We start from the raw sequence: 15,360 nt of genomic DNA, 5'->3' as shown, positions 1-15,360 counted from the left end.
TTCGATTTTTTAAATAAGTAGATTGCGTGATCGCAAAAAAATGTGGCTTCGTAAACTATTTGGCTCAGTTAGTAAAAATAGTCCAATTTGAAGAGCGGTACTGACTGCCCAGTCACTCCGTAATATCTACCCTGTCTAGGTTTGGGCATTGTTGCAAATTATCTACTCGGGTACTAATCGTTGACATTAGGAGGTAAAGACATGTTAGTCTCAAAAAGACAGTGCCTATCTAACACACTGCACCCCACTGGAAAGAATGGAAATCAAAAATCAAAAGCCAGGCCAGCCTGCTTCAGAGCTTGCAAACTAGCTTATAAAGAGCAGCCATGGCAGTGTGCCTGGCAAGGCCCAGTACCAAGATCAGTATACTTTTCTACATTGAGAGGCTAGCACAGTGGCTGTCACGTGACCCTCACATCAAAGATTTGTTCCATAAGTCACTGTTAGGTTTGACACCTACATGTAAAGACAAGTGCGTCACAGATCATTGCAGACCAGCTGATCTATCTCACTATGACTGGCACTCGTAAGCAATAAATTACATACTAATCTCTTGAGTAGGAGCATTAACCCACAGCACTTTCTTGGAGATCTCCCGAGCCTACAAGGGTCACCTAGATCTCTGCAGCAGGTGGATACACCTACCGAGTTTTCTGACTGGGATTAGAATCCGTGATTAGCAGGTTACACATGGTTCCCCACTGTCAGTCTACTTAACATACACCTGTGTTTTATCACACAAGGACTGGAACCTCTGACTAGCAGATTACACTTTGGACTAAACATGCAATGCCCATTTATTATCGCAAAAGCCACTCATTTATAAAATCTCCTTACTTTTCCATAAAAGTGCTCTAAGTGTTCTTCTGTGGACAGTGAACGCTCAGGCCTCTGATGTGAATACAGCAGTAAATAAAGATAAAAATGGGAGAGGCAAGATCCCAAGCAAGTTTGGAAAGCAGAGAATGTGCACCAAGCAAAGCAGAGAAAGGCAAGGTAAGGCTGGAGACCAGCTGGTTTAGCAGCTCAGAAACAAAAGCAGAATAGAAAGATCTAGTCGAGATCTGCAACTCCATTTTCAAAGAATGCACGCACAGTGGGTGGTCGATACGCATTGAGAGCAGGCGACGGCAAACTGTTTTAGGTTACAATCTCGAGCGCCAGTTCTCAGCCTGGCCACTGAGAGTGTAGGCCCATGTACACGTTGACAAGGTGACGACACCAAACTGTCCTTGGGAAAGCACATTACCAGCAACGTGGTGTGGAAACCTCACAGGTTTGTTTCACGGAGGAGACTTACAAGCTGCAGCAATGTCTTGACAGCAAAGAAGGCCTGAGTCTGCCAGAGAGCACTTGTGACGTCTCTCCACATCTTTGATACTCCCTCTATTGCAGACATTTACACATCTTTCAGGAATCATTCACACTGGTGAGGAGCAGCTTCTGCTCCTTTCTGCTCCTTTCTGCTCCAGCACAAGAGCAGACCTCTCCTTTGCCCTCTGCCAGGATTAGCCGTTACTGCTCCAGAAAAAGTATGGAAACTCTTTTTCTAACACAAGAAACAGAATGGGAACTTTAGTCCCAGTAGTTCCTGCCCACTTAGAACTGTGGAGCAAGTTCTCAAAATAATGGTGGTGGCAACCTCTGGCGTAAATTAAGCACTAAGCTTGAGTCCTGGGGATTCTAAAGTCGGAGGACTTAGAAGTCTGCCTGCACCCTCTAGCGACAGCTCTCCGTGGGGCACTGTTTATGGAGAGCAGGATGACAAAGGTAGAACTTAGTGAGTCAGTCTGGGGGGGGATTATTTATATTTCCAAACTTGAATTGAGATATGCATACAAAAATGCAAGTGTGATGATCAAGCAGGAGAGGAGGAGGGTTTACGCGAGCATGGGGAGCTTGGGGTGCAACTGGGAGGTCAGGCAGTTTTCTGAAAACTAAATAACATTTTTGGAAGCATTATCAAGGCACAACAAAAATCGATTTAATAGATTCATATTACCTCTAGAATGTGGAATTCACAATCCACTGATATCCCAGGGTTGGGACATTTATAGAGGTCTCAAAATGCAAATCTTTTCTGACTTGCCCCATGGACAGCTAGACCACAACTATATTTTTATCTGCAGGAAAATCTGTTCGGTAACATTGCATTAGTAAAGGGGTACATTGTACTTAGGACACGTGCTCTGATCCCCACCAAGCCTCAACCAAGGCAACACTCTCCCCCACCCACTCTCATTCCCATTAAGAACAGGAGTCCTTACAGACATTTACTACCAACTCAAAGCATGTGGTAAACCATGAATGTCTCCATTCAAGGCCCTAGAATCCGGCATATTCTGCAGATTTCCTCCCAATCAATCTGGGTCTGCACAGTTATTCCCCATTCAGAGGGTCTATCTTGTATTTGCAGGAAATCTATGTGGAGACTGAGCAGTATCAGTAATTTCTGCCTTCTGGAATTGCCACATACAATTTGCCACAACTCATAATAGGGCCCTATGTGGATACATTATTGCTGCTTCACAGTTCTGAATTTTCCATCAGAGAACTTTGAACTGCACCTGATCGGACCACTTTCCATGGTCCTCCGCCAAAGGGAGACCACCAGATTTAAAATTCTGGTACCAGCGGCACACTTCCACCGCTAAATTAACCATTAAGGAGGTGTGTATATGCTCCAGTTTAGCACTAAGACAAATGATTGTTTATCTTGTGAGCAGTGGTCAAGATGTAAGTTAAAACTCTGGTGTTCTCATTCTAAGTCTTAGACATCAAGAAGGTTCACACAATTTGTCTCTGTTCTGACCAGCATCCAGCGCTGACATCCCACTACCGAGAATCCTCCAGTCCTAGAACTGAGACAATAAGGCTCCTCGGTACTGATATGCACTATGCCGCTCTACCACTAGTAAGACATTCAGGGAGCTCTCCTAATGCCTCCCTGTTCTGTCTGGTAGCATGAACGAATATGCAGGCTTGGACACACTTGCAAAGCTAGCATAATATCATGTATTTGAATCTTGATCAAATATAATGCATGCACCAGTAAACTAAAAATGTAAGGGAGATCTCTAACAATCCACCTCTCATAAGTGCACTGCTTCCAAAGTATTGCAGAATCTCAGAAGTACCTAAAGAGGACCTCGCCTTGTCCAGATGTGAACCCCATCTTACACTAGCAAAGCAAGACAGAGACCCCCGCAGAGCTCTGACAAAGCGCCTCAGTCCTGCTTTGCATCATACACTTGTCCGCCAGAGCAGACTGGGATTCCTGTAATGAGACATCCGCAAGGATTGTGCAAGCCATGACCTTTGCACAAGCAGAATCTTTAAAAAACCAACCACAAGCCTCACGGAAGGAAGCTGAACTCGGAACAAACAGTATCTCTTCCTGGCACACCCTTATCTACGAGGAAATGGCACGTACCAAAGAGATAATGGGAGACAAACTCCTGACTGAATAGTTCATCGTTTTTGACAATTAAACTTTCTCAAACCCTTTCTCATATTCAACAACCAACCACAAATACCCTTTCCAAAAAGCCATTCCTAGTAACTAAATTAGACACTTTAGGACCTCATTATTAGGTCCTGTTACTTCCCCCGTTAACCCAGCCTCTGAAATTACTAATACTAGGACTGACCCTGAAGTCCCCCTGCGCCATGTTGCATCATCTGGCAACACTGTAATTTCAGTTCAATCTGCCAGGTAATTTATCAGTTTCCTCTGCTGAACCTGGTGACTCCACTTGCTTCCAGCTGGTGGAGTCTCGAAGTGAGACACCATGGATCCGTGGAGTTACTGCAGATCTCATAATACTGATTCAGCCATAGGATACCATTCCTGCCAGAATCAGGATTACTAGGGCACTTGTAATCAGCCCTTTGGTGGTTTCTAAAGAGTTAACTGGGTCACACTCTCTCTTCATGTGAACACACTGATATCTACTGGGTTAGCTGCCCTAGAAATAAACAAACATAACAGATACAAGCAACATGATTCATAGAGCTGGGTGGGGCGCATCAGGACATGGGCTGGCAGAGGGGGGCACACTGACAGGGGGTGGGGGAGGGAGGGGGTGGGGGGAGCCCCGCGCGGGATGGGTGACTTTTCTGTTGTACAATTGGTGTCACGGTTCAATATATACTCTCCGCTGGGGGATGGAGGGCGTAGAGCAATTGTGTTGTGTGATTGCTTTGAAAATAATAAAAAAAATGTTAAAAAAAAAAAAAAAATAACAGATACAAGCATGATGCTGCACATGTACAGACTTTTACATGCCAAAAACTGGCCGAATACCAGACAGCTGCTAGGCAGAGAAACACTGTTTCAAAGGTGGTATACTGTTTCCCATATGGGTGGTTGTAGCACGAAATGAGTGTTGGACAAAAACCATGTTGTTGCAAGCAAAAAATGCATCAAGGTCACACTAACCTGCCCAAAGTAAAGGTGACCTAAGATGTGAGAAGGGAGGGCCGCTTAATCTCGCTAATATGCTAAGGATATGGGATCAAGGTCACACTAACCTGCCCATAGTAAAGGTGACCTAAGATGTGAGAAGGAAGGGCCGCTTAATCTCGCTAATATGCTAAGGATATGGGATCAAGGTCACACTAACCTGCCCATAGTAAAGGTGACCTAAGATGTGAGAAGGGAGGGCCGCTTAATCCTGCTAATATGCTAAGGATATGGGATCAAGGTCACACTAACCTATCCATAGTAAAGGTGACCTAAGATGTGAGAAGGGAGGGCCGCTTAATCCTGCTAATATGCTAAGGATATGGGATCAAGGTCACACTAACCGGTCCATAGTAAAGGTGACCTAATATGTGAGAAGGGAGGGCCACTTAATCCTGCTAATATGCTAGGGATATGGGAAAGGTAAATGTTCAACTCACTGTAGCATCTTACCCAAGTATCGAGATCCGAAGGCCACAAAACGAAGTAATCAATAGGAAAGATGGCTGCAGAAGCAAGATGCACCCTAGTAGTTCTTCCCCTGTTAAAGGAGTTGAGCCTAATCTCATCCTTTGAAGAAAATCTATATCAGATGTAAGGCAAAACAATGATCGAGGAGAAAACTTTGGTGGCAAACTTCAGAAGATGAATGAAGGATTAGCCCCTCAGGATGGAAGTGGAGAAAGGGATCCCTGCAGAGAAGACTTCCAACCAGTAGCGGCCGCCCACATTGCGAAGTGGTGCAGCAGGGGAAGGGGGAATACAAACCAAAAAATTCACAGAAGACAGAATTAAAAATATATAAAGTTGCACTTTAGTGCCACTCCGACGGCCGCGGCCTTGCTCCTGATCCTCGCCTCCCGGATGTCTAGGAACTGCTGCCCACTGTGCAGGCTCCCAAATGCAAATCCCAGCGCTGCTCTCATGCTGGGAATCCCAGAATGAGAGCAGTGCTGGGATTGGTCTGAGCGCCTTGGTTTGGCGCTCAGACAGGGACTGGGAGCCTGTGTTGCATGTCCACCTGGCTGTACAACACAGCTTGGGTTGGAGAAAGGATAAGTGCGCATGACAGTTTGGTCAGCCCCAGACAGCTGGCAAAACCTTCATGTGCACTTAGAAGTGCCCACCACTCCTCCCTGGTGCTACAGCTGCAGTGTCAGTATGGATGGCCCCGCCCCTCTTTCGGCTCGGCTGGCATCCTGCAGGATGAAAAAGAAAATGATAGTAAAATTGTTTTATTATCAGTTTATTTTTTCTCCTTTTTCTCTGCTGGCTTTCAGCAGGAGGGCAACGCTGCTCCGCGACAGCGCTCCAACCCCTCCAAAATATAGCAGCCAAAACGAAGAGGACTTTTAAAGATAAAACCCTAAAATACAGCTCCTCTGCAGCTCCATGAAGAAAGGGCATGCATGGCCTAAGTAGGAAAAATTGTACTTAAATTGTAACTATCTGTTTGCAGCTTGTAGGGCTGTAAATTACATGTTCTGAAAACTCCTGTCCTCTAGTGTTGTGTGTAAAAAATATTGCAAGCTGTTTCTCTTCGAAGACATTTTCAGTCTTGCTATAACTAGTGATTTGTCTACGAGACCTTCAATGCACCAGGACAAAGACTCCAACCCAGACTGTGATTTCCCCCAATGGGTAAGTGAGATAAGTGGACTAGAGCGAAGCAGGACATTATACCTGTAAAAGTGCAATGTGAACAATAATATAATACATGTGATGTATGCAACTGGAGAGGTGGGAGGGCGCATTTGCATCTACAGCGCTACAAGCAGATAGTCCCAAAGAAGGTAAGATTTTTCCATTTGTAGCATATGCTGCTGTAGATCACATGCTCTGCACAGACTTAAAATATAAAAATGCATAGCTCCGTGGCTTGCAAGCAATTGAGGCTGATGCTTCAAATAATAGCTTAAATACTGGTTGACAGACCTGTGCTTCTTATCAGGCATGAATACCCACACAGTTATGTTTGGGGAAAGTGTGTATTGTGTACCACGCAGCAGCTTTTAAGGTACCAGGGAAGGTCATTGTGGCTCCCTTTCCACAAGTAGAATGTGCTCTGGGTTCTTTTTAGTCTATGCTTAGCATTAGCATAGCATACTTTGATGCATTTGACTATCCACCCAGCAAGGTCTGACTTTGAGATACAATTTATCAAGTGGTGGTTTGCAAAAACAAAAAAAGTTAGCTTTGTCTTGCAAATGGATTTGGAACAGTCTTTTCGACTACCATGTGGTATGCCACAGGGCTCTTCTCTTAGCCCCTCACTGTTTAATTTGTACAACTAATTACATCCTTTGGATTTACCACGATGATGTATGCTGAGGACACTCAAATTATTGTCTCAGTTACTAGCAACATTCATGACACGGCAACTAGATATCACAATTGAATGCAACAGATAAGCAAGTGGATGCTGGAGAACTGCCTGAAATTGAACTCGGGGAAGACTGAGGTCTTGCTTTTTGAACCCAATTTCTCCTTCTGGTCACCCAATTGGTGCCCTCAGGAACATTGGAATCTTCCTTGCCCAGCGATAAAAGCTAAGAATCTGGGAATAATCTTTGACACATCCCTTTCCTTCAAATACCAAGTTAGTGCAGTCACTTCAGCGACTTTTTACACACTAAAAATGCTTAGAATTGTTTTTCCTTTTTTACCTCGAGCTCTTCAGAAAACAGTTGTTGCAGCTCTCGTCTCTCGAGGCAGTATTACTATAATGCCCTTTATGTGGGCCTACAGATAGGTCTTCTTGCCAGACTTCAAGTCTTACAGAATGTTGCTGCCCATTTCTTGCTAAAAAGTCCCAGACAGCAGCTTGTTAAAAGCGCTCTACCCTGTCTTCATTGGCTCCCTATGGAGAAGAGAATTGCTTTTAAAGCCTTATGCATTGCCTTTAAGGCCCTACATAAAGCCAGCCCTGAATGCCTCAAGCACCAGTTTTGCTGGGACACCCCACAAAGAAACCTTTGCTCTTTCAATGTCAACTTGGCTAGGGTTCCATGTTGTCGGCTGTCCAGGTGGGGTGTCAGGAGCTTTGTCTCCTCCACTTCCAAACTTTGGAACACCCTTCCCACACATTTAAATAAGTTGTCCAATTAGCTTTCTTTTAGAAAATCTCTTAAAACGTGTCTCTTCACTCTGTAGGCACTATTTGTTTCTTCTCATATTCATCGATCCTACAGTATTGTCTGATCTTCAGTTGGTAGCGCATAGACACCGTCAGGTATTAGCTTGCGGTTTATAGATATAAAATCAAATCCAGTGCATTACATCAGAGCCCTCTAACATATGTCACTAAATGAGGTTAAAGGAAGAAAATTGGTAAGCCAATAGTCGGATTGATATGGAAAAAGAAGAAATCTTTGGCAGGAAACATGGATTAGTCCTCAAGACAACTCACTCTCTTTATACACCTGATTGAAAGACTCTTCCACTAATACGGTTTGCAGTTCACCCACTTCACTGTGAAGGGATGCTAATATAAATATGTCATTCCACAAAAGATGCTGAAGACGATAGTCTGTGAAGTCTATAGGTAAATTTGTTTATTAGTTAATAAAACCCATACAAATTGATTAAGACATACACAACAGTTCATATTAACAGATAAAATCTTGAAATAAAGCTGTCAATCATGTAAAACACGCTTTCTCGCTTGTACAGCAGTCATTAATACAGGGTTTGCTAGGGCAACAAAAAGCAAAGTGGGAAGGCCTAAGCAATGTGAAAATTTGCAGAGGAAGTACTTATATTTAACCAGGGTAACATCTGTACATCGGTCTCTGATGCAGAATTGCTAGGGCTACAATAGGCAGATCTAACCTATAGTGCAAAAGTGCCTAACATTGATATCTAAAACCAGAAAGGCCTAAGCAATATGCACATTTGCGGAAAAAGTGCAGATATGTAACCAGGGTAACACTTGGACAACATTCTTTGATATACAGATACAAGGGCTACAATAAACAAATCTAACATAAAAATACAAAAGTGCCAAACACTGATATTTAAAAACAGAAAGGCTTAAGCAAAATGCATATTTACAAAGAAAGTACTGGAGTTTAGCTGAGTTAACAGGCAGGCTAGTGTCAAAACTTGTACTCATCTGACAGGATAGGAAACAGCAATGGTAATAGTCTCTAGCCGCCCGCCATGATCATAAATACCTACAAGGGCTCTTGTCAAGTGCGTTCTTCTTACCCCACCTATATTTTTGTATCTGCCTTGGCAAGGGTTTGAAAAATATTCAGGAACTGTACCAGTCTAATATTCAGCATTGTGACTCCATCTGTGTTGATCTACAAGACCTGATCCCTAGGTTTTTGTGAAAAATTGGGTTCCTGGTTGGCTATGGTATGCACCGAAGCCAGGCAGAACAAACCATTCTAGCCAGGGTAAGGGAGCTACACACCCAAGATAACCCCTACTCACCCCCATGGAAACGTGGCAGAGCAGTCAGGCTTATTCCAAAGGCAATATGTAAAGTGTTTGTGCAACACACACACACACACACCAGTGACACAATAAATACACCAGAAAAGAGACTCCACACAGTAGTACATAAAAATATCTCATATATTGTAAATAACACATAGACCACAATCACATAAATCATAAATCGCTTTACCATCTAGGCAATTGTCCTAAAATCACAGTTAGTGCAATAAAGTAAATACTTATAGGTTGCACACATCATGAAAATACCCTACACCATCACTGTACACATTATGCAGGTCCTATGATATTCACTACCCTATCATTGCAAGGTACAAATGACATAAATCATAATATCAAGGCATGAAAGGGAGCAGTTAGATAGTGAGAGAAAAAACACATAAACCACCATATTCAAAGGTATCGCTAAATAACGACCCAACCACATAGGGTGCAGCACCCTGCGCCCCTATTACTGACAATGTGGTAATGGACACACCAGTGTAGGCCCAGAATCGCCTACTACGGGTTATATGGTAATGCTGTACCCCACACATAGGTTACTGGGCCACCTGCTCACCTATAACAGTTAAAATGGTAATTCCTTGGTTTCAGCCGGAACGTGACATCCGTCGAGGAGTCCTCCAGTCCTGTCAGCGGAGTTGCAGCTGCCCCCTCAAAGGTATGACACAAGAAGAGGGGAGAGGGTACATACATGGCCCACATCGGTGGGGAGGCCTCGCTGTGCCCCCGCATACCACACATTTAAAGGCAGCTGCCCTCGGACACACGGCACAGCTGCTGTAATCAATGCAGTAAATTACTACAGGTAGGTGGGGTACTCCTTCGAGGTTCCACCCAGTCCAGATAATCATGTAAATGTCTCCAAGTTTTGCCACAACAAGGCGGGAGGGGTCACACACCCCTCCTCTGTGCGCAGCTCACAGGGCAGGTAAGGTGCAGGCACGCACAGCGCGTTGCAGGTACCTTGGCAACCAGGAGGGGCACCTCCGTCAACAGCACCCGTAGGCCTCGGGCAGGCAAGCTCAGCTTTTCAAAGGGATCAAAGAAGACGGACTGCTTTTCTAGCTGCTTTCATTGGGGGGCTAGCGCTCCCCACACACTGAGCTTTGAGCCCACCCCAACCAGGGCCCACGCCTCAGAACAGACAAAAAACAGTGCTAAACATGCAGGAACTGCAGGAATGAAGCGCTCACCATGTGCTGGACTCTTCGAGCACAAAGTGCTCACACATGCCTATTCAAGCCCTGCCCCAGTTCAGGGACAAAGACAAAAGCGCTCCACACATGCTCTCTCCTGGTAGTTGAAGGTGGCCGGACTCAGAGTTCCATGGCCAGCAAAAGGTAAAGCAGAGTCTTTTGGGTCCTGGCAGAACAAGAAGCGCTCACCATGTGCTATGCAGGACACAGGCCAAACCATAAGCCCTAGAGAGCACTAGGGTCACAAGAGCAGGGAGACAGTCAGTAGGCCAGCACCTCAGATAGTTGCAGAGTGGCAGTCTATCTAGCAGCCCAGCAGGCCTGTAGGTCAGCACAACAAAGCAAAGTCCAAGTGGTGGTCTCTCCTGGCAGAACAACAGTCCCTTGCAATGTGTAGTATGTAGTGCCAGCAACATCCGGTTACAAGTCCCACACAGTGTCTAACATCATGGAGTCAGAGCCCCTGTACTTATACTCACAAAGTCTTTGTTCTGGAGGCAAATTCAAACAATGTTAGAAGTGCACAACAACCCAATTCAATCCCCAGCCCTGACTCCAGACACACTACAGGAGGGGCAGGGACAGCATCGTGAAAGACAGGCACAGCCCTATACAGGTGCAGGTGACAACTCCTCCCACCACTATAGCCCAGGAAGACTCATCAAGATATGTGGGCACACCTCAGCTACTCCTCAGCTCCCTCTATGACCGTCTAGAGCGAATGCACAAAACAGGCCCCTGTCAGTCTAAACCATACGTTGATTGGAGACAGGCTGCAAAGCACAAAAAGTCATAAGCACACAGGAATACCCACTCCGAAAAGTAGCATTTCTAAAATAAAAAACATCTCCTTTCACCAATAAGTAGGATTTATCACCACTATTCCAAACATACAAAACATGGCAATGCTACCCCTCTCATATCGGAAATTACCACAGAAACACCTATCAGGGAATTCCCTATGCAAACCTATAACAGGAGGAGCCTCACAGCAGTGATTAACCAAATAGGCGGTTTTTCTCTACCAGAACATGCCACACAACAAGGGCACATGTCCTACCTTTTACCTACACAGCACCCTGCCCAAACGCTACCTAGGGCCTACCTTACGGATGACCTATATGTAGTTAAAGTGGAGTTTCAGACTGGCAAGCACTTTAAATGCCAAGTCACTGTGGCAGTAAACTGTGCAGGCAGACCCTACAGTGGCAGAGGCCTGAGACAGGTTTGAAATGTTACTTCGGTGGGTGGCGCAAGCAGAGCTCCAGGCCATCTGGTAGCATTTAATTTACATGGCCTGGGTATATAGGATACCACTGTACAAGGGACTTACAGGCAAATTAAATATGCCAAATAGTTGTAGACCAATCTTACCCAGCTTACAGGAGTGCACACATGCACTTTAGCACTGATAAGCAGAGGTAAAATGCCTAGAGTGATAAAACCAACAAAACAGGTCAGAAAAAAATACAAAGGGAAGTCAAATATTTTTGGGATTGTAGGAGAGTAGGATCTGCTTCACATGTTTACCCCCACTTTTTGCTAGTGTTTCACTGTTTTTCGACTTAGTCTGGCTGGGACCCTGCTATTCAGGGCCCCAGCCTAGCTGCTTCCTCTCTAAATTGATTGCATGCACTTTAGGTACACCCCAGATTGGATTCTGGGGTACCCTTGTGAGTCCCTAGTATATGGTATACTATGTACCCAGGGCATAGGTACCCCAGAGGCCTACCAGGGGCTGAAGCATGTATTGTGCCACCCCTGGAAAGCCCTTCAAAATGACACCACAGTTCTGCTACTGCAGCCTGGGTAAGGCGCTGCATGCACCCCTTACTGAGGTATAGGTTCACTATACCTCACCTATCACTGCACATAGTAACCTATCAGTCACCCCTATGGCAGGCCTTATCAATCCTGAAGGCAGGGTGCTTGGTTATATGTGAGAGGGTGCCCAGGCATGAGCTGAGCCCTTCTGCATCCTTCGGAATCTCTTCTCTGGGGTTGTCAGTGGTGCAGCCTGACCATATACTCTTAAGTGCATTATATCTAAAACGGTTAATGCTAACTTTGGACTGGCTGCACGGAAACATGTTGTGTTTGGTGTCAAACACCTTGGAATCATACCCCCACATCAATTCCTGATGTGAGAATATGATCCCACCCTTCTAGAGAGAGAGACATGGCAGTACTGGTATACCCGGTGGAAACTTAACAGAGCCCTGGCATCATAAAATGGATGCTGCAGCCACAGACACGGGTCTGGCCTCCTGCTGCTGACCAAAACTCCATAAGGGGAGGCCTGGACAATAGGTTTCCTGTCACAGGGAGGTGTAACCACCTCCCAGACAGGCTTATGTGTATTGGGGCTGGGTGGGAGCACTCTCAGAGTGCTTTGAAGTCCTGCACGGGGGGCACATTTGGTGTCCCTGTGCATAGTCCAGCTCAAACTGGTTCAGGGGCTTCCAGCCCCTGCTCTGGCGCGAAAATGGACAACGGAAATGGGTGTAGCCACCCCTCTTTCCAAACACTCCCATAGGTGGGTCCCCAGAGTTAGTCCAACCCCTTCCTTAGGTACAAGTAAGGAACCTCTGTAACCAGAACTTTAGATATCCCTGGACGAAACTCTGAAGCTGAATCCTGGAACTTCAACGCTCTACTAAAGACTAGAGGATTGAAGAAATCTCCCTTGGGGGCAAGGAGTGACTCCCCTGCTTGGCAGGCACCAACGAAGCAATTTGACGGTCTGCATCTCCGAAGCTCCCGCCGGACTCCGAAGTATTTGCAGTCCAGGAAAAGGATTTCCAGACATCTCAGAGGCCAACCCGAGTCTCCAGCAAAGCTGAGACCCGAAGCCCTCGTGAGTAGTGTAGAACCGGAACTCCTGGTCACATGCACTATTGCAAGTGCATTGACTTCTCGACGTCTCTTGAAGTCGTGCTTGGGGTTACTCATAGCCCCTACCTTGAGCAGAGAACCCACTGAAGATTGTCAGACTAGTCACCCCGAGTGACCCGCGGGCTGCCATTTTGTTTTTCCTCTCGAGGCTCCTTCGCGATCCCTGGTCCGTCAACTGGTGGGTCCCTGTGAAGGCAACTTTGATTTTCCTTGGGCTTCCCTGGTTGCTCCAGATGTGCCCTGACTCCCTGCCAAGTGGTGAGTCCCTCAGACCTTGCTGGTCTGCACCGAAGCATCTTTCTCCTTTCAGCATGGAATGCTGTTGCCAAGGCTTGTTGTGTCCTATCCGGGCACCGACGCTGCAGCACTCGACATCCTTTGTGGGACAGCTCGAATCCAGCTCCTGGTTGTCCTCGATGCTTCCTGGTCCTCGTGGCTGAAGAGTCAAGCTTCACCTCCTTCACCTGAAATCACCCGACATTAATGGGCATCCGCCTATCGTCCTCCTGGTCAATGGCAAGTGACCCAGACTCTGTCCCCTCTGCTTTCAGGTTCTTCTTGACTTCGATCCAGGCTTGGATCTCTTCGGACACTTTGCATCTTCCGGCAGCAGCACTTCTTTGCCAGCTCCCACTGAAATCGGCGACACGACCCAACACAATTTGACACCTATGCACCCGGCTTCCCAGGGTGAGGTAACTCGAGTACTCTGGTGCTCCCGTGCGGGTTGACCCTAGAACTTCCTAAGTCCCAAAGGGTTTGGTCCTGACTCGTTTCTAAGTGTCCCTAATCTTTAAAACTCTAACCGCGACTTTCACCATAGAAGCTAACAGGAGCTCGCGGCTGTGTTCTCACACTGCACACGGCCCCCGTGGGTCCCCTGTGTCACTACCTTGGGTGGTTCCTTGGGGTCCCAGTGATTCTACAGGCTCTAGGCCTTGTGTCTAGTTAAGTTGTGGTTCTTATACCACTATTTTAGTATATGGTTTGGCTCGCCCCAGGGCCTTAGGTGTATTTGTGCTTATTACTGTTATATTTGAAGTGTAACTTATGTGTTTTGACCTCTAGCCTCATAAAGAGACTAGGAGGGTGTGTTTAGAAATAAATACATATATTTTATATATATATACCTGGTGTGGTTGTCTTTCATTTAGTCATTCAAGAGATTATAGACTGGTAAACAAGCTGCTTTACATTCCTTCAAGACGTAGCCTGAAGGCTGCTCTCCATAGCTGAGTTTTATCAAAAATGGACGAACCCAGTGGTGTTGGTACGATCACTGGCAAGCAGTGCTTGGGAACCCACTAGGTGAGTAAAAGGCCCCTCACACACCAACCTGGTTGGTGTCATGCTTCATCATAGGGGCCCCAACCGGGTGGCCGAGCGCCTCCCGGTTGTGCTGCAACGCCTGACTACAGCGGAGCTGGTGTGGTGTGATAGTGTGATGTGGTGAAAGATTAAAAATACCTCTGAGAATCCTTGCCGAGGGAAATTTATTGATGGCGGCTCAGGATATATTAAAATTAAAATTATGTGAAGCAACGACGAAAAGGATTTAATTTCTGATAGTTGACTATGTGGTTGGTCTACATGTTTCAGCCCACCTCAGGATGTGCGGGGCTTTCTTCAGGCACCAGACTACCTTTCTTGACTTGGATATACAAGCAGCCTCGGGAGGCCTTATTAGCAAGACACACTTTAAACCAACGGCCCGCAATTCCCTACTGCACTTTACCAGTTTCCATCCCCGAGTCCTCCGTGAAAATCTCCCGTATGGTCAATTCCTCCGCCTCCGTAGGAATTGCAGTGACATCAAAGATTACAAGACACAGGCCACTGATCTCTGCCAGAAGCTGCACCAACGAGGCTACCCACATAAAATAACCAAGGCAGCCAACAAAAGGGCCAGGAATCAAAATCGTGATGGCCTTTTGGACAACTACATCAAGGAACCCACCAATCCGCCACTGACATGCGTGACTACCTATAACACAGTGACGCACAAAGTTGCCCAAATCATCAAAAGGAATTGGAAAATACTTAACACGGGCAAACTCAATTGGGAACCTCCCCTCTTATCTAACAAAAGAGCCCGCACCATTAAAGACACTGTTGTATCCACGAGACCGCTACCCCTTCCCAGACCCACCAACACGGTCCTCAACGCCTGGGGTCTTCCTAACATCAAAGGACATTTCCCCTGCGGCAACTGCAGTGTCTGCCATATCACAGAAACGACCAAATGCCTGAACCTTGACCCCGGCAAAACATGGGAACTTCGCAAACACACGAACTGTAACACTGAAAATGTGGTGTACCGAATAACGTGCCCATGTA

General features: G+C 46.1%; 1 protein-coding gene across 5 annotated transcripts in view; it reads right to left on the bottom strand.

Annotated features, from left to right (window-relative positions):
• LOC146867161 (polyunsaturated fatty acid 5-lipoxygenase-like) overlaps nt 1–15,360 on the bottom strand; it is a 1,030,548-nt gene that overhangs the window by 407,161 nt on the left and 608,027 nt on the right. The window lies entirely within an intron of this gene.

The sequence above is a fragment of the Triturus cristatus genome, chromosome 1_2, assembly GCF_964204655.1.
Source record: "Triturus cristatus chromosome 1_2, aTriCri1.1, whole genome shotgun sequence".
NCBI lineage: Eukaryota > Metazoa > Chordata > Amphibia > Caudata > Salamandridae > Triturus > Triturus cristatus.
Note: the sequence above shows the minus strand (reverse complement) of the source record. Positions and strands in the feature narration are given on the sequence as shown.